The 23,602-nt window shown below is 39.5% G+C and overlaps 1 protein-coding gene across 1 annotated transcript in view; it reads left to right on the top strand.

Moving 5' to 3' along the window:
• Positions 1–23,602, top strand: part of LOC139946491 (cholecystokinin receptor-like) — a 53,644-nt gene that overhangs the window by 9,747 nt on the left and 20,295 nt on the right. The gene's annotated exons all lie outside the window — the stretch shown is intronic.

Here is a 23,602-nt window from a genome sequence, read left to right as displayed (position 1 = left end):
CCAAGCACCCCTGCCGGAGACAATCATGGCCCTTCCAACTCATGTTTTAAAGGTCGGGTATTGTTTGCTTTGAAAGAATTGGAAAGACCTTTCAAAAATGTGTTTCAAAGCTTTCCGTTGCGAAGTTATATCATTGATCTGGTATTACTAAAGACCATTTGGAAAATTAGATAGAATGAGAACAATTTGACTGGTGTTTATTTCAAGATTTGTATTCCACTAGACGCGAGATAAAGTCCAACAGAAAAGTGCATTGTGTCACGCTAGAAAAGTGTAAATAATAAACAAGTCGATATTGTTGAAACTGGACATTGCTGAAAAAAGGAATTGCGAGACGAACGCTGAATTTGTGGGTTGTATCAATAACAGGAATGACGCTGCACTGTCCATGCATTTATTTGCAACCAACTGCCCGTTCTCTGTAAAACCTACCCCATCACGCTGCATTGTCCATGCATTTATTTGCAACCAACTGCCCGTTCTCTGTAAAACCTACCCCATCACGCTGCATTGTCCATGCATTTATTTGCAACCAACTGCCCGTTCTCTGTAAAACCTACCCCATCACGCTGCATTGTCCATGCATTTATTTGCAACCAACTGCCCGTTCTCTGTAAAACCTACCCCATCACGCTGCACTGTCCATGCATTTATTTGCAACCAACCGCCCGTTCTCTGTTCATCTCATTGAATTATTCGCTGTCCAAAGCCAACATGTCTTCAAGCACCTTCATACATCAATGTATGCAATTAGTTAACCTTCTGTCACATATCCAGTATACAGAGGCGATGTATAGCTAAACTTATAGAACATATTGACCGCGCCTCTCTATATATAAACAGTTGACTTGTGTGTTCCGCAATGGCATGTCCTGGCAGACAATATTAAGGGTATAAATAATACGTTTTCCTCTTAGAAGCAGAATGTATACCTCAATTCAATACAAAGTAACAACTGAACTATTTTGTTTTAGCTTGGCAATACAAACTTTTGGTTAGAAGCCTCAAGTAGATGTCGGTAGCATAAAACATTTTAAGAAACATTTCACGAAGTGTCGTTATGTCCTAAAAACAAAATATTTATTAGCTGTTATGCACCCTAAACTATGAACATGACCTGGACTATCACATCCTTGTCACGTGATGTCACTATATGGCAATGTGAATCGGTTACAGGAATCATGCTGGTGAAGAATTTATCGTCGGGTTAAGACTTTACGACGTTGAACTCCCTGGGCACGGTTTCAACAGTCTAGACTATGACAACCCTGCAATTACATCTACGGGTTTCGCATTTCATCGGTCGATCCCGTGAGACCATTTTAACATTGTTATGGTATTACTGCAGCGCTATATAATGAAACAATTCCAAAGAGCTGTGTTTTGGTACCTGAGTGTAGCACAAACCTTAAATGTAGTCCTAGCACTTTATATTAAAATGCAGCCGTGCAACCTTACACCGCACTGGGGCGTAATACCTGATTAGGGAAACCCATGCAGCCAGGTATAGGGACTGATAGCCCGATTCACATGCTCAGGTCCGGTACTCGAGCTGAAGTACAGTTACTGAGCAGACAGGCAATGTCATAGTAAGTATTATCTAATATATTTAATATAACTTTATTCGCAACCTGTTTTAATTGCAACTGCAAATGAGTTCTGCCACAACAATAATTATTGTACTTTGCTCTAATAATGCCCTTTTTCGAAACCATGGTTCCGGCTTTGGATTCGGCTCCAGGCTCCTTCCCTCATCTGAAGCCGAGCGCGTATAAGCAAAGCAAGCGCATAATATTGTCAAAACAACCGCGGGGCCAAGCTAGACTGAGCCAAATCCAAAGCCGAAGCCGTAGTTTCACCAACTCTTGTAACTATGATCATGCTAAATGACACACTTGGGACACGGCGGAGACGATGGTAGCACTGTAAAGGTCTCTGTACTTCAACCATTTAGTGGCTTTATGCACTGCTCGTACTCTACAACCAGAAACAGGTCTTTAATCAGGCCAATTTTTAGAATGCAAAGTTTAGGCTGGAAAGAGGGGGTGGTAAAACTCCTAACATTATTTGTTTTCTGGAAAATTTGTCGACTTCCCACGCCGGATGTCCCGTTCAACTTAACTAACTGCCGTCATCCATAACTTCTACCCCGTCATTTTATCCTCCAGTGCCGGTGCCTCCCGCTCCCCATTATCGTTCTGTTAGCCCGCTACCAAAGGATTGGCCAATATTTATTTTGTTTCCATCTATCTTTTTAATTGAACTTCTGTTGGGAAAGAACAGGAGCCACCTAATAAAGACTGACGTTCTGTATTTGCTGTTTTAATTCATTGATCAACATACGAGTAGCGACTGGCCGCGGTTTGTGTGGTTAGACTGCAAACACACCGATCATTGCTTGCTTTAAATTAAACTGGACTCTCTCAAGGCTAAAATAACGGGGTAATATTGGATGAATGTGGTTTATATGCGATTAGCAAAGGTGTAGAGATGGTTTGTACAGCTCAGCACCTATACCGTTACGCCACCAAAACAAAAGCATTCAAACATGCGTGTATTAATGGTAAAAGGCTATACCTAAAAAAGAGTATCTGGCGCCATATCCAGAAGCTCCGGGCAGATGGGGCTCGACAGTCTTGGAAGGCAGCCTATCTATGAGAAGGACAACTCTGATTCTAAACCCGGGCAGATGAGGCTCGTTAGCCATGGTAGGCAGCTCACCTAGGAGAAGGAAAACTCTGATCTCAAACCAAGCTTGCTCAGGCTATGAGCTGTTATTCAGCTCAACCAACCCAGGCAGCCTCAGCGGGGTAGAGGGATCCCTGGTGAATTTATTTTCAGCTAGAGGCGGAGGAGCTGTTTCTCGAACAGCCAACGGCATCCTCAAACTCCACTAGACTTGGCGCATCAATGGAGTCAACTTAGCCATGAAAGAATAATGGAAGCAACTAACAGCACCAGGGTTAGAGCCCCTGCTACAACCACTTCCTTAAGTACATCCAATCCGAATGATCGGACTAATGACGCAGCTGCCTTAAACCTATATAGGAGGGCAGATGTTGATAACAGACTGGAACGAGGAAGTACCAGAAAAGGTCTCATGAGATGTAAACATTACATCCAAGTCAGCACCTTTAACGCCAGAACTCTTAGACACCAACATAATACTGGAGAAATGATCGAAGCAGCAAATAAATATGGCGTTAGCATTGTCTGCATTCAAGAACATCGATTTTCTCACAGTGATATATTAGAATACAACCAACTGTCGGAAGACTACACTATAATAACATCCTCTGCCACAAAAAACTCTATCGGAGCTGCAGTAGGTGGAGTCGGATTTTTGATTAACTCTAGCTCCATGAAATGTTTAGCATCAATAAAGAGTCACAGCCCAAGGATCATATCTGCATCTTTTATTGGAAACCCAGCAACAACAATTATCAGCTGCTACAGTCCAACAAACTGTTCTGATGAAGGAGAGGTCATCAACTTCTACAATATCCTATCAGACACTCTTAGAGATATTCCTGCTCATAATGTGGTACTAATAGGTGGAGATTTCAATGCTCAACTAGGTGGAGAAGATGTTCTACACTCCTTCCACCCATCAACAAACCGGAACGGCACATACCTACTGGACTTCGTAAACACTTTCAACCTTGTTACGTCTAACACTCAATTCAAGAAACCAAGCAGGAAATTATGGACGTTCCAATACCCAAACTCAACTAAAGCTCAACTTGACTACATACTGGTAAGGCGGAAATGGCTGAACTCTGTCCAGAATGTTGAAGCTTACAGCACTTTTGGTACAGTTGGCTCTGATCATAGAGTAGTTACAGCTAAAGTTAAACTCAGTCTACGTGCTCCAAAAGCCAAGACAAGCATAGCACGCTCCTTGAACTTCAAAGCACTCAGTCAGGACAAGCAATTACAAGATTTGTACACAATCCGAGTATCCAACTACTTCGACCCACTGGTTCAAGAGGCTGATACCATGTCAAACCAAGAGCGGTATGACCTTCTCCAAACGTCCTGTGCGAAGGCAGCAAAAGACGTCCTGCCAAAGAAACCAAAGAGAAATTTTAAGAACATTTCTCAATCGCCGAAAGTTCAGGCTGCAAGAAAAGAACTTAATACTGCAATCAAGGAGGGTAACAACATTCAGCAAGCTAAGCAGACTCTGAAAGAATCGTACATGTCAGAAGAAAAGGCTTTGCTTGTGATGCATGTTGAGCAAATCCATCAAGCCTCCCTCTCTAGCAGACACAGCGTGGCTTGGAAAATCATAAATGACATTTGTGGTAGAAAGGAATCCAAACCTGCACATCTTAATGGAACACCGCAAGAAAGAAAGGAAGCATGGGTGCAGAACTTCTCAAACTTACTTGGGAAACCACCTTCCATCCCTGACAGTGACTTTACCATCACTCGAATCTATGATGGAAATCTACCCATAATCACCACTGAGTTTACTGAAGAGGAAGTGAACCAAGCACTTGCACAAACCAAAACTGGCAGCGCTGTGGGATTGGACAACATCCCCCTTGAGCTATGGAAGTCTAACATTTATAAACCCCATCTTCTACACTACTGTAATCAACTGCTACTGCAACATGAAAAACCGAAGCAGTGGTCAAAGGGGGGTATTATACCCATACCGAAGAAAGGAGACCTGTCGCAGCCGTCCAACTTCCGGGGTATCACTCTTACTAGCATCGGAGCCAAAATTTTCAACCGGATGCTGTTGAACAGAATCAGACCTCATGTGGACCCTCTACTGCGATGGAATCAAAATGGCTTTAGACAAAAGAGGTCAACTGTCTCCCAAATTCTGGCACTCAGACGAATCATCGAGGGCATGAAGTCAAAGAACCTGCCATTGGCTCTTGTGTTCGTAGACTATTCAAAGGCCTTCGACTCCATCCACAGAGAACGAATGTTCAACATCTTACAAGCATATGGTATTCCAACAAGTATAATTGAAGCCATTAAGCTAATATATGACGACTCCTCTGCAGCAGTAATCACACCAGATGGTGAAACGGAATCCTTCCAGACCCATGCTGGCGTACTCCAGGGCGACACTTTAGCACCTTTCCTCTTCGTGGTTGTGCTGGATTATATAATGAGGCACGCTTTACGAGGTATTCAGCAGGAAACAGGAATTGTGCTTAAAGAAAGAAAGAGCAGTCGTTATCCAGAGATCCGTCTCCATGATCTGGACTTTGCTGATGATGTAGCACTCTTGTCAACATCAATTGACACTGCAGAATCATTACTTCACAGTATTGAGGAGGCTTCCAATTGTGTCGGGCTTCATCTAAACACAGGAAAAACGAAGACTCTCCTCGTGAATATTCCTCCAACATCCAGTATACAGACTCTTGATGGTACGAAACTTAAAACTGTTTCAGATTTCAAATACCTCGGTTCGTCACTACCTGACTCATTCCAAGATTTCAAATGCAGGAAAGCGCAAGCATGGTCAGCATGTAACCAATTAGATAAGATCTGGAAATCTGATCTTGACAGAGCTATCAAAATCAAGTTCTTCAGGGCCTGTGTTGAAAGCATCTTGCTATATGGAGCGGAAACATGGACAACAACACAAAAAATGAATGATCGCATCAACGGTTGCTACACTCAACTGCTGCGTAGAGTTCTCAACATCCACTGGCGGGACCATACTACAAACAGGGAGGTTTATGGCAATCTACCACCACTTTCCGAGACCATAATGCAGAGACGTCTCCAGTTTGCTGGCCACTGTTTGCGAACAGCGGATCAACCTATATCACATCTGGTCTTCTGGAATCCTCCTGGCGGACATCCAAATCGCGGCAGGAGGAAAATGAGCTACTCTGACACCATCACCCGAGACACAAATCTCAATCAAAACGAGACTCAACAACTCATGAGGGACAAAGCAACCTGGCACCACTTCATCAAAGCTGCTTCTGCTATTCCGTCTAAGGACGACGGATGATGATGATGATGATGAAAAAAACACCTCCAGTCTAAAAGTCAATGTCGGCAGTCAAATGTTTTTATTTATAATGCTCAAAGGGAACAATGTACAAGAACTGGTTTATACTTAATTTGTATCATAATCAAACAGCAAAAACAACTCCGAAATGGCTTTGAGTCGTACTCAACCACTCAACACAACTCATCAACTCTTTAATATAATTGAAACTATTGATGGTTGGTGGATGTAATTTAAGTAGGGAAAGCGTTAAAAAATGGAAATAGGGCGGGGTTTATATGTTTTGAGGCAGCGCATGGTGCGATGTTTATTGTTTGTTGTAAATGCGGTAACACCATGTATTACCTACTTTGCTGAGTAGATTAGTTTTTTGGGAACTAGGTCTTGCTTTTTTGTACACGGGGAGTAGATTTATTAAAATTTTAACCCATGGAACTCTACCATTGCTTTGAAATGACATTTATTCAAAGGTTGTTGTGTTCTTGTTCATGAGTTGGAAGCAAAAGTGACGGACAGCCTTTTTCCGGTGCGTTTTCATGGTTGAACAATGTATTGACCCGTCTACCCCAAAGGAACCATTCCAACAATTGAATTACTTAGACCCCAACACGTGCACGACGGGAAACCATTGACTTTATTGGTAAAAATGTCGTTACATTCCAAATGTGTTATTGTGGCACGTGTAGCGTAAGGAGGTCAAATTTGGTTGATTCGTAAACCAAAACTGGGTTAACTACTGCAGACAATTTAGTCACTTTATATGTCGACTGTGAACACAATCCTTGTATCCATGGGGATTTTTTTTTCACAAGCAAAAAAATTAAAACAAGAAACAAAATATAAACATGGTATAGACCTGAATTGTTTGTATAAAGAGAGAAGCGTTTATATCATGTATTCGAATAATGGACATGTTTAATTTGTATGGTGACAAACTATGTAATAATCTATTACGAAGAGGTGTTACTTGCTTCACCGTCATTACAAATCATAATTCCCCTTGTCACTTTTGCATAACACTAAATGGGCCAGGGGACGATGTTCCATTCCAGATTCAATCTTACGAAGCGCCATGAGTGCTACATCAATTACCAAGATGATGGGATAACTATTGGCCCAGTTGACTTTAATATTTCTATGGACGTGTCGACTTTCCTTGATGATTTATATCACTAAGTCGACGTAAAGTCAAAAAGTCGTGTAGTTTCGTTAGAATAATCTACGCAGCAAACATTATGATTGCAAGTCGACAAGATAGTTTCAGTAAGTCATCTTAGTAAGTGTCGTGTATGAGTGTCTTGCCGTGATAGTATAACACTAAAATGCTAGCTCTCCCCAGTTCACTGTTCTGTCGCGTTAGGCTGCTGGCTCTCCGACTGCTCTCAAATATGTCAGACCATAGTCGCGAGAGCAATAAAGTCTCGCAGGGGCCCGCAGTCTCGCGAGAACATCGCAGAGAGAGTTTGATTGTGATGACAATCATTAAACGACTTTTCCCACAATTCTGTCACCGCTGGATCTCCGTTAGCCTGAACTCATATAGTTTTAAAGGAACACGTTGCCTTGGATCGGACGAGTTGGTCTAAAAAAAAGCGTTTGTAACCGTTGTGATAAAATGCATATGGTTAGAAAGAATGTTTAAAAGTAGAATATAATGATCCACACAAGTGTCACTCAAAATTGCATGGTTTTCCTTTTAGGTCGCGAACTAACACGGTCGCCATTTATGGGAGTCAAAAATTTGACTCCCATAAATGGCCGACCGTGGAATTAGTCGACGAGGTAAAAAGAAAACCACGCAATTTCGAGGCATATTGTGTAGATCATTGTATGTTACTTTTACAACATCTTTCTAACCATATTATGCATTATATAACAAACGGTTACAGAACGCTTTTCAAAGACCAACTCGACCGATCCAAGGCAACATGTTCCTTTAATAACACAAACATACAGTATGTTTCATCAGAAGTTAAGCCACATTGAACGTGACTCTTTTATAGCAACTGGATTACCATCTGGCCACCATGCAGTCCTCCTTACTCTTGATTTCACCCGTCCAGGGTTAAATAAGAGGCGCTTCTGTTGTCGTAAGTTACGCGCAATTGGCTCTGACAAACTTCGTTCCAATAAATTGTTGTCAACTCTGTTCTCATTCAGTCGTCGAACATGAGTGCCTTTGAAATGTAGCTGATCAGTAACCATGTTCTAATTAAGCTCAACAATAAGTACGCACCTGAAATAGCCGTAGACCTTTGTACCCAGGGTCATTTAGGGGACCTCTAACGGCGTTCTCCATTTGACCTTTCCCCTTCCTTCGTTTGTACCCCAGGGTCGTTTATGGGACATCTAACGGCGTTCTCCATTTGACCTATCCCCTTCCTGCATTTGTACCCAGGGTCTTTTATGTGACCTCTAACGGCGGTCTCCATTTGACCTATCCCCTTCCTTCGTTTGTACCCCAGGGTCTTTTATGGGACATCTAACGGCGGTTGACCTATCCCCTTCCTTCGTTCGTACTCCAGGGTCGTTTATGGGACATCTAACGGCGTTCTCCATTTGACCTATCCCCTTCCTTCGTTCGTACTCCAGGGTCGTTTATGGGACATCTAACGGCGTTCTCCATTTGACCTATCCCCTTCCTTCGTTCGTACCCCAGGGTCTTTTATGGGACATCTAACGGCATTCTCCATTTGACCTATCCCCTTCTTTCGTTCGTACCTCAGGGGGCAGTTACGTGATCTCTTTCGACATTCTCTCACAGGCCCATCCCCTTCTTTATGGTGTACCTCAGGGGTCAGTTATGGGATCTCTTGAATTCATCATTCATCAGTGATAACCGTGATGCTTAATACATTTTGTATTCTGACGATACATAACTCGATATCACTAAACCCCACAAGATCACTCAATATTAGGGCTAAAATGGAAAGTATAATATTTTGTTGTCGAATAGTGATAAATTGATATCATAATGTGGGGAAGCGAGATACGTGGGTGTTCCAAAGTACAGCATGAAGGCAGCTAGCAGCAAAGTATCGCAGTACTTTGGAACATTGCCAGTGATGATTATTAGGATTAACGAGTAGATATAGAGGAACTTCAAAGACATCACTTTTTTGGCTCTAAAAAGCTCTATTGAATTACCCGAAACTCATCTATCATTCGCTTTTTGTTATCGTCGATTGAGGCATATTAGCAGAACATAACTAAAATAAATGGAAACATCGATCTCAGTTTAGTTACCGGTGTCCTGACTGTCCAGGTGGACATCCGATCCTCTCTCCTTGTCCGAGCCAATCCTTGACCACTCATTAATTGACCTTTGCCCTTGCTAATTAAATGTCATTATATTAACCTGTTTTGTTTGTTCCTGTTTGGCGTTGTTGGACGGGCATTCACTCTTGTGTCTTAGGATTGAAAACTTGACGTAAGTTTGAAAATAACGAGAGTTTTCAATTGGGACACAACTTGATGTCGACGCAACAACGGAACCATATTCCTATTTGTGTACAGCAGCAACAACGTACCTAACCCCAAACTATGAATGGAAGCAACACAACACAACGTATCGCAAATAGTCTTGTCAAATCTTGTCCTTGATTGTAATTAGGGGAAATATATGTCTCTTTTCCAGGGGGAAAATGTCACTTTCTTTGGGTTTTGGTTGCAATCAACATTCGCATTGTACCATCAAACAGTGCACAATAACATCCACGTTGTTGTAATTCTTAAAATCTAATAAATGAGAATTATCTTGGTGGACTCGGGGACGCGCTTGTTTTGCAAATTAGTTTTTTACTAGAGTCTTTTTAAATCTAACAAGGTTAGCTTTTATATTCGTATGAATGCCCCATTTTTATATTGCTTGGTTTTTATTGTGAGCAAACAATTACCGTTCGTCGATTTTGATCGAGCAGTGCTCATTGGACTTCTCGTTACAGAAGAAGTAGATTTATTTGAAGCAGAGCTTTATTACTCAGGTACTCTTTCTGTCGCAGATTTGAACTCAATATGTCCACAAACTCGTGCTCAAATACTACATTTTGTTTTGTTATTATTATTTGTTCATAATAAAATTAAAGTGACAATTATTATTAAGATAAATCTATATTTCAAATTGTCCTTTTAAAGCTCAGTTGGTTACGTATTGGTCTTCTTTATATATTTGTTACTATCAACAAATGCAGAAAGTGTGTTTGCTGTAAGTCATTTAATGTTCTCAAGATGCACATAGCTTATCATTATTGATTAACAATTGATCATACTTCAATAATCGACGGAACAACAGTTTCGAAGCACCCGGTCGGAAACTCACACTCGAAACGACACTTTAAAGGAAAGTAGCAATATCGTTTAAGACGTCTTGGACCTCCAAGAAAAGGGGTCTGTCGTTGACGACCTTCTCACAATGCACTTGTCTATGATCTGCGTTGCGACACGACTCTTAAACATTCAAATAAGAACGTGCGATTCTCAATGACTTTTCTTATCCGTTTTGGGGGGAATGTCACTTTATGCCAATATCATGGGAGTATCAATTAGTATGACCGAGATGACAGACAATCTATTTTCCGTCTTTACGAATTATTCATGTATAGTGTTTTTGTTTCTGAATTGACGCACAGTTTATGTTCATGTTGTGTCTTTGAACATTTTCCTTGCGTGTATGAGACAAACATTCTTTGTTCACACTAATGTATAGTTTCGTCGTAGTCGCAGAAAGTGTGTGTTTATGCTAACTCTAATTCGTAAACATTTATTACCTAGTTTCTTGCGTGTAGGTTGAACGGGTAGAAATATAAGTAAGGGCCTTTGGGAAGAAGGTGCAAGAGCAAGAGTACGAACAAACGAGTTGTGTTTCTACTGTCGTTTATAAATAATAATAATAAGTAATAATAACTTGTATGGCGCATTTCACAATAACCGTCTGAATCCGCAATATAAGTTGGTGCAAGGGAGAAGCTCACAGATCGTCCAAATTTTAGACTAACTATTTCTTGAAATATTTTGGAAGTTATGTACTAAAGGATTCGGGTACTTTTTCAAAATGTCCACAGATTTACATTAAACTTACAGGGTTTAAATATAATGATAGTGGAAAGCTTCCCTTCAAGTATTACTAACTAAGGTTGTGTAGTTTTTGAGAAATGAGTAAAACAAGTCACAAAAACATTTTGGTCTCATGTGACCAAAATTATTTTAGCATGTAACGTCCCTTAGCCAGTTATGATATTATACCAAAACCATAGCATAATTGGTTAATACGTTTTTGCATGCTAAAACTGAGACGAAAATTATTACTTTTAATCATTTCTCAAAAACTACAGCACCTCAGTAAATAAGATTTCAAGGGAATCTTTCTACTATCATAATCTTCAAACCGTGTAAGTTTTAATGTTAATCTGTAGACGTTGTGTTTTTTGTTATAGGAAAAAGTACATAAACCCTTTAGAACGTATCTCAAATAATGGTTTGTATCTTTTGTTAACGCTTTTTTAACGTTGCATTATGTTTGCACTTACTTGCAGAGTATTGAACTTCGCAAAAAAAAAAAACGCTTCGCATCGTGTGTTTTTTCTTCTCATTCTTGTGTTCTTGCCGGAATAGACCTACTTTTTGTCGAAGACGAAAAAAAAGAACAAAAAAACCAGAGGGCTGGATGATTCAACTGTGATACTGACCTATTTACCTTAAAATTAGTAACAACACATGACCGATTTAACCATGAATGTCTTGGCGCCAAAAATAATATTATTATAATGAAGCAAAACTGGAATAATTTTTAATAATAATAATAATAATAATAATAATAATAATAATAATAATAATAATAATAATAATAATAATAATAATAATAATAATAATAATAATAATAATAATAATAATAATAATAATAATAATAATAATAATAATAATAATAATAATAATAATAATAATAATAATAATAATAATAATAATAATAATAATAATAATAATAATAATAATAATAATAATAATAATAATAATAATAATAATAATAATAATAATAATAATAATAATAATAATAATAATAATAATAATAATAATAATAATAATAATAATAATAATAATAATAATAATAATAATAATAATAATAATAATAATAATAATAATAATAATAATAATAATAATAATAATAATAATAATAATAATAATAATAATAATAATAATAATAATAATAATAATAATAATAATAAATAACAATCTCCTCACAAGGCACTCGTCTTTTATCAACAAATTATCACATCGTGTTTGATTCAACTTTTGCCAGATTTCGTTTTACTTTCAACACTAACCATAATAATTGGTGTTGTTGTTTTGTCGTTCTTGTACGTGTTACTGTTATGTCATGTGTGTTTTACGGTACGGTAGTATGTCAGTTTAACAAATAGCAAACCTTTTGTTTAGTATTGACTTATACTCAAATGCTATTTACTTTGTGTTTTATTGATTGTCTGCGTATTGTAAGATTCAAGTGTTTCTCTGTAATGTAGTTTATGTCATAGTTGCTGATTTTCTAATTTTGTGAAGCATTTTGGGGCCTTTCATAGGGCACTACATAAACAATTTTGTAATATATATTATTTTTGTTATTATATTCTGGATTAAAGAAAAGGTATTTGTTTATCTTTTATCAAACTGTTTTCAAAGGAAATGAAGCATCGGCATTTCTTACGTGTGTTATACAAGTGTTTCCAATAAATTTAAATGCTGTTTTCAATTTAATGAGGATGGGGTCAAACACACGCTTTGTCCAAAACAAATCTAAAAGCAATGTTCTCAAGGTTTTCTTTTTCATTCTGAACCTTAAACGACCTTTTGCCCTAAAACTGACCTTCCGGACTGCAAACTATACTGCATTCTTACCACTACTCAAGTCCATGTTTTATGATACATTCATATCGGACAGTTTCGTAAGTTCCTGTTGGTGGAGAGTGCGTCACGTGGGGTGTTAAAACCTTTGATAATGACCAGTGTTTATGACCGGTTGTGAGCGGGATAGTTTCTTTATTTCTATTGGTCGAGAGCAACGGCTGGAACAGTTGTGCCACATCACGCGATACGAGCGACGCGAACTGCAATCTCCTTATTAGGAGTTGTTTACCCGAGGCCTTACCATTATAGCTGGAGGGGTGTTGTGTTGTTTAAATAAATCATTGAACAATTAAAATGTTTGCATTTATTTTACTTTTTACCAAAAAGAGTTGTTTTTTGACCGAAAAGGTATTAATGAATGGGAATCAAAGTGTGTTGAAGTGGTTTGAACCCGCCGAAGCCTGGTTCTTGATATTTTACCTAGACTTCGTCTCGGTAAAATTATCAAGAACCAGGCCTCGTTGGGTTTAAACCACTAGTTGAAAACCTCCTCACCACACATTGATTCCCTTATTAATAACAATAACTAAGATTAAAAAGATCCGATTCACAACGAAAGACAGATCGAATTTTCCAGGCTTTTTACGACACTGATGGATACTTGCTTAATCTTGGATTTGAGTCTTTCCGAAATTATCATATTATTCATCTCATCCGTTTTACTTTAGGGAATAGCCCGCAATTAAATTTATATCTCATAGAGTCCGACCGACCGTACTTGCCAGTGCAAGAAGTCTGTGCCGAGTCAATGTTGATTTTTTGGGTCCACGATAAGTCACGATAAATTGACGGGCATTTGGTCGAATTGGTCAATTTAGTCTGTTTAAGTCCGCGTCAATAACCAAATATAGTCCCTTCCCAAATTAAGGAATTTGCGCGATTTATTTCAGGAGCAATCGGGTTTTTCTTGGGATGTATAAACCTTTATGTATTAGGTTGCTATGCAAAGTTAAAGATTTGCAATTTGAGGAAGACGTGTTCTCAATGAGTTCTGAGAGTTATCTTTGATTGTGTAACCCACTTATTAGTCCCCCAATGATTGAAGTGTTTGTTTATACCAGTGAACTGATCACATCGAGGTTGGTTCGACCACAAAACGTGTCTTGATGGGGGTAAACCACTGATCTGATTCCGTTGTTTGCAAGATGCGGTAACTGTTTCACTTTTCGACTCTGTCTTTCTCAGGGCATTTTAATAGGTTTGAAGCGTGTGGCCACCAGCACATGTTGCATTTATACCACATGTCATTTGGTAAGCAGTTTGCTAGAGTCCCCCCGTTTTGATTTGCTAGTTAATCGGGATCCAGTAAGAGAGGTTGCCTGAATGACTTGGATGCGGTATCTTGAATGTCATTGATATCATCCTGTAGCCTTCCTCACTTTTACTTTCTCAAGTTGTCGAATAGATTTCTTATCACTTTACGCCCCACTCTGTTTGCCAAATGTCAACATGAAGAAATTGTTATCGACCGATGTGGAAGTGGTGATTTTCTTCTCCACAACTGCAAGAGGCAATGTTATCAATTGACCCAGAATTGAAAAGTTTGTCAACAACCGCCACAAGATTGAAGTTTGATAACCAAACTCTACAATGTTAAGATTTCACAAGGAAGTTTCGTTTTTGACCCCAAGTTTCAAATAACATGTTGCTGTTGCTGTTGCTGTTGTTGTTGTTGTTTTTATAGTCGCTGTCGCTGTTGTTGTAATTTTCGTTGTCATTATTGTCGCTGGGGCTGTCACTGTCGCTCTTGTTAACATTGTCGTTGTTGCAATCGATGTCGTTCTTACTACTGTTGCTTATGTTTATGTCAATGTCGCCGTTGTCGTTGTCGTTGTCGTTTCTACTGTGGCGGTGGTGGTAGTCTTAGTTTTATTATGGGGCTATTAGATGCAAGAAAGTTTCTTCTTGTTTGGTTCTTTTTCCAATTCCCATCATCTAATATAATGTTCTCGTCTTGTAAACAACAATGCAAGAAGTTCCTGAAGGAGAATCCATTCCAGCAACTAAAACCTCATCCCTTCGGCAACCCCATAACCCCACGTTTTCCTTCAGTCGCAATCTCTACTTCATCGACCCCTATCAAGGTTGTTACCGAAAGATAGCACACTCCTGGGAAGGGGGTTGTATACCCACAACCCCCTTTGCTGGTTGTTGTGTACAGATACCGTGCCATAGTACTTTCCATGTCAACATAGTCATCTCTTTCTGTCGAAGCCCTGAAGACTTTGAGCGTTGAATGTTTCTATGCATTTAATATAATATTATTTGTTATTGCCTATTGGGTGACGGGAGGGTGGCGGCAGAGTGACACATGGCGTTATTGCTTTCATATTGAAGGAGAAGAAAGTGAAAATAAAGTTGTTATTTGAACCTTTCTTGTTATGTGTACGATAAGCTATATGGTGTCAGGAAGTTTCTTTGCTCGTTTAATTGACGATGTCATCAAGTGGAGCCGGATGGCATCTTATAATAAGTGAGATGTCAGAAGGGGATGTCAGGAGGGGATGTCCGGGCTGTGGTCATAGAGAAAGGCTCCGGCATACGTTACCGGAAGTGGTGATCAAAACAGGGGAAGTTGAGAGATGAGTCTGCCCATCTAGTTTAGATGATAGCTATGGCAACCAAGGAATTTGAAGCAATAGGGAGGATGTTAGGTCACTTTGTACACAGTGGGTATATTATAATCGAGGCATTTATATTAGCCCTGGGGCAAGAAATGCATTTTCAAATTACTAAAAAAACTAATGATGTCAATTATTGTGGGTTAATTATGAGTGTCGTTGAAGCATTGAAAATAATTTATGGCAGCAAAAGCATCGCTTCTAATTGGCTGAAGCCAAACACGATAAGGGATATTGTCGAGAAACACAGGGCATTATGTTTCCATCAACAGGCACCTTTTTAGTCAATCTCTCTTCTTTAACATAGTTTCATGCATTGTTTTCCTTCTTCTTGATCTGTCTCGTTTTCCCTTTATATGCTAGTTTCCTGATTTGCCTTAATTGTCGCTAAAACAGTCGCGGCTGCAGCAACGACCTGCTAGGCGCCCTAGAGTGTGTTCAGGTCTTACACCGTCTTTCTCGTTTACTGACTTTGAGACAAAGTTTGTTATTTTTGGTGTCAGAAGGATTCTGGTGACATTTGTTCACCATGGAGATAAGGTTTCCACCACTACCAGTGAGTGTATATTCGGTACTGTATCTCCGTTCAACGTCTTTATTGCCATCTCGTAATGAAGAATAAGTGACTTCATAGTCGATTTAAAATGAAAATTTCATTATTCCAATGAGGTTTTTTTCATGTTTAACATCTTGCTTGAAACCTTGATAAAAACCACGGTATATTAATATTTAACGAGATCACACATCCAGCGCATTAACCAGCAAAGTGATTAGCAAAGGGAGGCAATTAGGCTCTGTTAAAACAAGGACAAACAAACCCAAAGCAATTACGCTCCAGAAATAGAATGGCGACGAAGTGGTAACCATGAAGATCTATGCATACATCACCAAGCTATTAGTGTATTGCATGATATTAAAACACGAAATTGCTTTCAGAAAATAACAGCTATGTTTTAGAACTTTGATTGGTGTAGCTTACCTCACTTTGCGCTGGCCACACGATGACAATGTGCATAAAACCGGGACCAGTTTCAATGGGTTGCTTACGATAAACATTGTTCTGCAAATAATTTATGAGGGATTTTAGTATAGTGATTTTGCGATTGATCGAATCGACACTAAAACTGTGGCTCTCCATATGTTTTCCTCATAGTTGTATGGTGCGGGGGGATTTGGGGTGGGGCGGGGGGATTGGAATGGCTGGACGGTCGATCGGACACATCTCATAATCATGCCGTGTCTATAACAGAGTCTGGTATTGCGTAAAACAAAAAAAGCAACTCTCACAAAAACACCCCACCTTCCAAGCACATCTCCTCCGCCGTGAAGTATCGCATTTCATCCCCGGACAATTTCCTCCAGAGTGAAACCCAACTCCTTGAGGAGCAATCCAGACTTGCCCAAACTCTGCATACTAATGTCAGTATAGTGAGGGTGTAAAACACTGTATGGTAAGGTCACATGGACTTCGTGGCAGACGGTAAAACTCTAAATTCAAACAAGTGTCGGAAATGAAGACAGGTGACACAATTAACGTGTTTAATGATCATACCGGAATACTGTATTCGAGTTGACTCGTACCGGAGAAGCACGTTGCATGCTCTGATTCAGCTAAACATGTTGAACTCCAGCTTTCCCTGCAACATCGCCATCTCTGGGTACAAAATTACTTCAAAACTGGTACAAATTGATGATGAACTGAAGTTTTGGAATCTAGTGGGATAGTGGTCTGGGGTTATAGTAGGGAGTCAATATCGACCTATATTAGTGATACCTCCTTAGAAAAATATACATTAGCTGACTGTAGGAAGTAAAGCGAAAAATCTGTATTTTACAGATTCGGGATCCTTATTTTTGTTCATACTAAGGATTGAAGTTTTATTTGTCTGATAGAAATGAATTTTAAAATTGAGTGTAATAGTGTTTTATTTTTTATTCAATTTTTTAATAATCTGAATTGTCTCCTTAATTAAGTGACTGATGCCGTGGTTCAGGGTTTGTCAGATAATAGCATCAGCCTAATAGACATGACATGTTGTTTAATACCTACTGCTACTGCGAGTGTCTATAGGGGCAGTGTGGTCGCCTTGAATACTGAACTGATAACTGCCAGCCGTACGACCACAACTTGCAAGCAGCGTTTTCTATAATTCCATGTAGGCCTATATGACGTTTCTATTTCCAGCCATGGCAGTGTATTCTATCATCAGTTGAAGCCTCGTGGCGATAATATCTAGAGATCGTAGATTGTCATCCGAGTCAGCGATAAAAGCCAGCGGAGCAAACTTAACAAAACACCAAACATCGGCCGTGAAATACACGCGTTAAAATTGATACTACTTCGAATACGTAACTAGAATAACATTCACTTTCAGTAGGCCTCGATGCAACTCCACTTGGTCTAATTTCATATGGTTATTTAAACACACTTTGGCCCCCAAACTTTTGCTCTGAAAAACAGACTACTAGCCAATGTTTCACGTGGTGTGTATATTGTATTAAGACTTGGCATGCTGAATTTCGCTTTGGTGATACTATCAGAAGTAACTTAATGGCATACCAATTATCATTTGTTTGTGTATAGGGGTTCACGGTCAAACCGTTTATTCTCAATAAATAATGATGACATTTACCCATGTGTAAGAAGACTAGTAGTACTCTCCAGCACATTTCCAACATGCTGTTATATAGTCATGGTGTTTTTCACAATAAAATCAATGTAACAAAGTCGAAAAACCATTCTTGTACACCTGTGTTATAGTACAATCCATTTAGTCATTAGTTTTATCGATCTCGGCCACCCAACATAGACTTATTCTAGCATCAAAAGAAAATTCAGACTTAAGTTTAAGACATGTTTTTGCAGACTATTTCTCAAGACGACGCAAGATTGACTAATTGATTTCCAGACTATTTGCGGAACTAGAACATGACCTTAAGTAAACCACAGGAGCCTAACTTAATGTTAAGGTTCTACCAAGGCCGGTCATGGCTCCCCTGACATAGATATTTTAATTAGTTGGAACAAACACACCGCTCAGCCCTAGGAGCGTCTCGCCCTGGGAAGGGTGATGGGCATGTTAAGGTTTTTGAATATTAAAAGTTGGTTTGTTAAAGAGCATCTCCAAATAGGTTGCATTGACTCCTAGGTTAAAGCATCCAAACCATGCTCGTTTTGGGAATTTAATCAAAACCTACCCAAGGTCTGATTACTGTTCATAGTGATGCCGTTATGTTTTCTCTCATCAACCGAGACTGGATGTCTAGTCAGTATAATGGGATATACATCAGTACGATCTTAAAGTCACCTGGAAGTGGTATTTTTTTTAAATAAAGCTTTTGTCACTAAAATATGTGTTTTTATGAGAGGAATGTGAATAAAAAGTTAACTAAGGTTTACAAAACTTAGTTTTGATTGTATTTACAAATTTACGAGTAGGCCCCGACCCGAGAGGGCGCTGTTCGTGACGTATTTCAAGGCGCGATATTTGGAGAGAAAATTTGTAGTCGCCCCCCCCCCCCCCGTACATTACGTCTGGGAACATGGCACATCCAAACAAATTTAGACACGATTTTACACACATACGTACATTGAAACTTGAACATGTTGAACGCCTAGTGGTTTTTACAAAAGCTATTGCTGCTATTTTTATTTAACTATGCGACTTTCTAGTGACCAAATGGGTTGTAAGATGTGGGTCTGCCTACGTATTATTATAGAAATACGGCCACGGAGCAGACTGCACGCACGCACTATGGCTGCTGTATAATGGGCGGACGGTCACATAGGACCTGCACGCACGGTGAATCGCATGCGGTACCAACAAAAAATCGTGTCACTTGGCAAAAGCTAAAAACATACCCTCAAAGTTCAAACTTACCCGAATTTTTTCACGTTTAGCAAATGCTCCTCTGAGTTCGTCACGTCTTTCAGATACCTTCTTCGACTTCCCACTAGCTAGAAAAATTGTTGGGACGGCGTCGTGTTTAAGAATGGCTCTTCTCGTCATGTCAAATGAGTTGTGTATCCCGGATTCGAAGCACGACGGCTCTAAGTGTTCGCTGCAGCGCTGAAAAAGACGTCGGACCGGACCACTTTGCTCTAGTTAATCTGACTTTCGCAGCCCACAACCACCTATACTTGGGATTTGCAGGAAACAGATGAAGACTGACCCCATCTTTAGTTGTTTTGCTGCATCCAGCAGCAATACACCTGGTCGGCATTGCCGGAAGAATGCCAGAAAAAAAAACTTTTTCGCAGCGTTCAAACTCACGTCTTAGAATTACATGTACTTTTGCACGTGTGTTTATCTACGCATCGAGGGGGGTCTATGTTTGATCGAGGCAAATTCTTCCTTTTCCTTCGTCACAAAAGGGGTAGGCGGAGTCAACCCCCAAGCACTTAATTAATTTTTTTAACATATAAACCGTGACAAACAATTACTCAAAAAATTGTTTTATTGTTAATAAACATACACTCTTATGTTTAAAAGAAAAAAAATCATATTTCCAGGTGCCTTTAAGGTACATGAATAGTGTTACAATCCCAGGAAGTTATAGTAGGGTAGTTGTAGCGATAACTCAACACCTGTCTGTCAGATGATAACCAGTCTGCCAGGATGGTCGCTATACTACTTCGCCATTTACCACTGCTATAGACGTCATGTTTTTGAGACACCCAGTCACATGTCCTGCCCTGCCATCAGGACATGGATTTCCCTCGTTTTCTCATGGGCCAAATTTCATAGCGCTGCTTAACGGTAAGCAAATTTTCGTGCTAACTGAAGCAGCTGCTAAGGTGCAAGCGTATTTCACAGGTTAACAGAAAAAAAATAGCGGCCATATTGCTCGTTTAGCATCGATTTGCATCGTGACGACATTTATTTTCGCGCGGTAAGCACCCGAAGGTTAGCATGTCTTTCCTTTAGCCTGAACATCTGACGTCTACTTCGAGGCTCGTGAATAACGTCAGAGACCGGCATCAAAAAATGGCGTGTGGTTTAACCTTTGACTTCAGTCATGTCACATAGATATACACAGTCAAATTTTATTGTGGACGTGAGATCAGTGTACTGTTTGGGCATATTGGGTGCACGTTATTCCAATATCATTGTATCCAATGGAATCACTTGATCTAAGAAGCTGGGACCTGTCTTTAGCATGGAGCCCAGTCTAGTCTTTGCTTGTGCTTATACGGTTAGCAGCGCTATTAAATGGAAATCACACAGTAAGCACAACATCGGCCGCTAACCAGCGCCATGAAATTGGGCCCTCACCTCAACTCCATTTTTCAACATCTTTTAAAAGTGCCTAAAGAATCTCCCTCTCCATAGGGTACACACATTTCAGAGCTGAATGTATTTTGTCCTATATACAAAACACCTAAAAAATAAACTAAAAGTATCCCACAAAAACGTAGTCCAAGTTTAACGATCAAAGTGTTTTTTTTTACAGAAAAATCTACTGGCACGAGTTTCACAAGATATCGGTTACAACTTTTTATAAACCATATGTTAAAGGAACACGTTGCCTTGGATCGGACGAGTTGGTCAAAACTAAAGCGTTTGTAACCGTTTTTTATAAAATGCATATGGTTGGAAAGATGTTTTAAAAGTAGAATACAATGATCCACATAAGTTTGCCTCGAAATTGCGTGGTTTTCCTTCTACTGTGCGAACTAATATGGTCGGCCATTTATGGGAGTCAAAATGTTGACCCCCATAAATGGCCGACGTGTTAGTCGACAAGGTAAAAGGAAAACCACGCAATTTCGAGGCATGTTTGTGTGGATCATTGTGTTCTACTTTTACAACATCTTTCTACCCATATGCATTTTATAAAAAACGGTTACAAACGCTTTTCAAAGACCAACTCGACCGATCCAAGGCAATGTGTTCCTTTAACGTGTTAAGACTAACTTGTAGTGCTGTGAACTCGGCCTTTACATATAAGTACATTGTTTGAATAATGCATGAGATTTAAGTTTGCATACTACCATCTATAAGAGAAGTGCACAAAAAGGTTCCCGCCAAAATAAAAGATAAACACAAGAGATGTCGATCTAAAGTAAATGGTGATTTTGAGAAAGAGAGTGCTCTCCAAGTTATTCGGTCGTGAAACAAACTAGTGATCATAGGTACAATCTTCGGGGAATAGTAAAAAGTGGCATGTTACATACAGTGTGTATAACACATTTGAATTGTGGGATTGTATGTAGAGTTTGACTATATAATATGGATGTATTCTTCGTTTCATGTCTTCCGACATTGTGTATACAGTAGAACATTGTGTACATTATACGAGGCCGGAACAGGCCCCTCGTTAATAAACGATATGAGGCTGGAACGGCCCCTCGTTAATAAACGATATGAGGCTGGAACGGCCCCTCGTTAATAAACGATATGAGGCTGGAACGGCCCCTCGTTAATAAACGATATGAGGCTGGAACGGCCCTCTTTAATAAACGATATGAGGCTGGAACGGCCCCTCTTTAATAAACACTATGAGGCCAAAACGGCCCCTCTTTAATAAACGATATGAGATTGGAACGGCCCCTCTTTAATAAACGATATGAGGCCGGAACGGCCCCTCTTTAATAAACGCATACGTGTGCATTGATGAAGAAGATACCATTGTATTAATATGGTTAGTTGCCGTCACTGTGACCAGCACGAAGTGCTATATCTATACTCAGTTACTGGTTAGTCTTTGCAATGTGCTCTAGTTTGATGCCCATGGTGTGTTGTACCTCTTACACCCATCTCACAAGCTTTGTATCGAAGGGAAAAGGCACAACATTAAATAATGACATAGCTCACTTTAGTCAGGTTCTGTTACCTCTTCACTGCATCCGACTAGCAAGCCTTCTGAAATGTAACCGCGTTTTTACCGCCCTTAATTGATCTCAAAAGTATACTATGTCAGCTCAGTGGATACAGTCATCGAATTGAAAGTCACCTTGAAGAACGTGTTAGCATATTGCATTACACTTGAGATCACTGAACAGTTTTCTTAACCCTTAAAAGGCTTTATGTCTTAAATGATTATCATTAATAAGAAAGAGTGCCGATGAAATAGGTGATATAAATAGGAACATTACGCTCCACAACATAAATGATTTGATTTAAGTATTCGAATCAAATCAGACGTGGGTAATAGATAATAAATAATAATAATAAGACTTGTAATGCGCACATATCCACCCTGCTGGGTGTTAAATTAATTATATTTATTAAGATCTCTTGTTTTAACAATTCTAGCTTTTAAAGTCAAACATATCCACTGATACCATTATGTTCCTTAAAACAAGGTGTTGGTCAAAATGATAGGACGATGCTGTGAATTACATGTGTAAAACAACCAACGGTCATTGGAGGGTCGCGCCATAAACAATAGTTGGTTATTGCTTGAAACCACAGAGGCAGAATGAAAAAGACTTCCGAACTGATGTTTGTAATCACTTTAAAACTCATTCAAGGTAAAATGACAAAGTACGTGATAACTTTCACAGACAGAGGTCTCTGCCTGCAAAACTAAACGACGGTTATTTCATCCCTTTTCCCTTTTTTAACTTTCAAACGAGCGCGCAGTACACAATAAGTTGATTCCACCTTCCACCTTCCTACTTCACCTTCCATTAAATCCAAGCTGCACCAGTATAAGTGTACCAAGATGCTCTGCATTCTAAAACACACTCTCCTCAGATCTCAATTGATTCTCTCAGTTATTAAATTTGGCAGTGACGTGCGGGCGACTATAAAATCGATGACAGCACGCGAAAATTAGGTGTGAAAACCGGCTGCGCAGGGTTAGAGTCTTTGCAGGGGAGAGGGGAGATAGTCTGGTACTGACTGGTAAAACCAGTCACAATCCCGTCTCAAGTACGTGTCAAAGCTAGTGCTAACCATCCCTCCCTTAATCGCCTGCATAGGTGTTCAACATCAGCCAAGCTGTTTGTTCAACCACTAGAATGCAACATTCAATGCAATAGGGTGATAAACCCTTCTGACCCACAGGGCCGACTGCAGAAACTTAACAGTTCATCTTTATACGCTAGAAACTCCTGCCTCTTTTTATTTCCTTTCTTAAATCA

Source organism: Asterias amurensis, chromosome 13 (assembly GCF_032118995.1).
Source record: "Asterias amurensis chromosome 13, ASM3211899v1".
Taxonomy (NCBI): Eukaryota; Metazoa; Echinodermata; class Asteroidea; order Forcipulatida; family Asteriidae; genus Asterias; species Asterias amurensis.
Note: the sequence above shows the minus strand (reverse complement) of the source record. Positions and strands in the feature narration are given on the sequence as shown.